The sequence below is a fragment of the Gadus morhua genome, chromosome 12 (genome assembly GCF_902167405.1).
Source record: "Gadus morhua chromosome 12, gadMor3.0, whole genome shotgun sequence".
NCBI lineage: Eukaryota > Metazoa > Chordata > Actinopteri > Gadiformes > Gadidae > Gadus > Gadus morhua.
In genome coordinates, this window is record NC_044059.1 from 23,850,066 (window position 1) to 23,852,565 (window position 2,500).

Consider the following 2,500-nt stretch of genomic DNA (forward strand, 5'->3'; position numbering starts at 1 on the left):
GGGAGACAGAGGGAGAGGGAGATACAGAGAGGGAGATACAGAGAGGCGAGAGGAGGAGGGCTTGCAGGGGGCTCTAGATATGGATAATACACTTGCTAACACCGCCAATGATCAATGGCAGACAACACAATGCATCATGGGATGAATGTGGCGGCCGGGCCTTTGATGTGGGAGCGCCTCCATCTTCAGAAGACAAACAGAGTGCGCTTATGCGCTTTTAGTCTGTGTTTGTGCGTGTGTGCGTGTGTGTGTGTGTGTTGTGTGTGTGTGTGTGTTGTGTGTGTGTGTGTGTGTGTGTGTGTGTGTGTGTGTGTGTGTGTGTGTGCGCCTCCTTGTGTGTGTGTGTGTATGACAGTGTGTGTGTGTGAGTCTGTGTTTGTGTGTACCTGTGTTTGTATACTCAAGGTTGAGAAATTGAAACGACGCAACTCGAAGTTGTGTGAATTAGGAGCGTATCGTCTCAGAATCCACCGAGGCAATATCTCCCTCCTTACCATGAAAAAAAGAAACAAACTAAACACAAACATGACCGGCCCGATAGGAAAACACACCTGGCTAGGACCTCTATCACCTCCTGCCCCCTGCCCCCCCACACACATTCCGATCGGCCGGCGAGATAAGATCAATACAGAAATAGACAGAATGCCGTTCCCCACGGCTGGGTCTCCACGCCACGGGCTACGGACTGCGGGGATAGCAGAGGAAGTCGCCCATGAGCATTATCACACTGCACATTTCTCTAACAAACCCCGCATATGTATACAAAAAATGACGTGACTTTGTACGCGGGTTTGTGTGCTCACCATGTTTGTCTCACCGTGGCCTGTGCGAACCTGCTCTCTCAGACACAACAGAGAGCTGCCTCTGATGACACATACACTCAGCTTCTCTCTCTCTCTCCCCCCCCCCCCCCCCCCTCGCAACCAAACAGCCCTCTCTTAAGACTCTTCATCCTTTCTCCCCCCCCCAAGAAAAGTAACCACAATATAATTTCATCCATGGCTCTGTCAATATTATTCCTCAGCGTCTTCAAAGCAGACAGGGACGATTTTGGAGCAAGACCACATGAGACTGGGGCGAGAGAGGGGTGGGAGTGAGTGAGGGTGAGAGAGACTGGGTGAGATAGAGAGAGAGATAGATAGAGTGTGAGGAGGGGGGGGGGGGGTGAGGGGAGACAGAGAGAGATAGAGAGTGAGATGGGGAGAGAGTGAGACAGGGAGACAGAAAGGGAGAGAGAGACAGAGAGAGAGACAGAGAGAGAGAGAGGGGGGAGAGAGAGAGAGAGCGCTAGAGAGAGAGAGAGTGGTGGAAAGAGAAAGAGAGACAGAGAGAAAGAGACAGAGAGAGAGAGCTTGAGGGGGAGAGACGGAGACAGAGAGAGTACTTCAGAGCCGGGCTGACTGGGGAACTGGGCTGCTTGAAGCAACAGACCACTCCTTTAAATCCATCATGCTTTAGTCATGTTCTCTTTGAAGCCTCCCTCCTCTCCCCTCCGGAAAGAGCATCCCTGCTTGTCCTTATCTTGGTCCTCCTCACAAAAGTGAGAAAACTATGCGCACATTACTCTCTTTCCTTTTTTTCTTTTTTTTTCTCTTACCTCGGCCGGCCACTAGGGGTCCCTGTGAACATGATAAACGTATAGCCTACTTTTATTTATTTTTTGGTGATATATACTTCAACCCTCGACCGCCTGCCTTTCTGTCTCCGTCAAGGCCGCGGAGCAAATAAATTAAGATGTGTGAGGATGTCTCGTGTGGTGAGGTAGAGCTACATCTCGGACCAGCGGGAGCGCTTTCATAACACGGCTGATAGGAAAAAAGCAACTGATCCAAGGACAAGGGAGCTCTGCCTGACAGTTATTGCTGGGATCTGTGGCTGTGGCCCTTCTGGGGTTATTCCTGCACAGCATCAGACAGACAGACAGACAGACAGTGGTAGATCTACAAGGACAAGCAGACACATAATCCCCCCCCCCCCTCCCACCCACCCACCCACACACACACACACACACACACACACACACACACACACACACACACACACACACACACACACACACACACACACACACACACACACACACACACATTTGCACGCAGACACACACAGTTATGGAAAATGGCCCTGCCGTCTTTTTGGATCAAAGTCGTCCGGAGGAGAGGGTCATTTTCACATTTTTTCGTCTTCATTTCACACGGCTCAACGTAATGATGGATGTGGCGTTGCTTTGTTTATTTCCCCCCAGATATAATTTGGATTTCAATGGAAACCAATTCGCAGCCCTGCTCTCTTTTCCATTTCTCCGCGGCCCTCGATATCACCCCCAAGCCCTCCCCCAGGCATGGTGCATTCTGTGAGTGAGCATTTCTGTGGTCCGCCCAGCAGAACATTCACTTTAAAGCCCTCTCCTTCATCCTGACGATACGTGCGCTCGGCTGCAGCGTTCTGGCCTCTGTCCAGGAATCTCCCACTGCTCAGGCTACTCATAACCCCCCCCCCC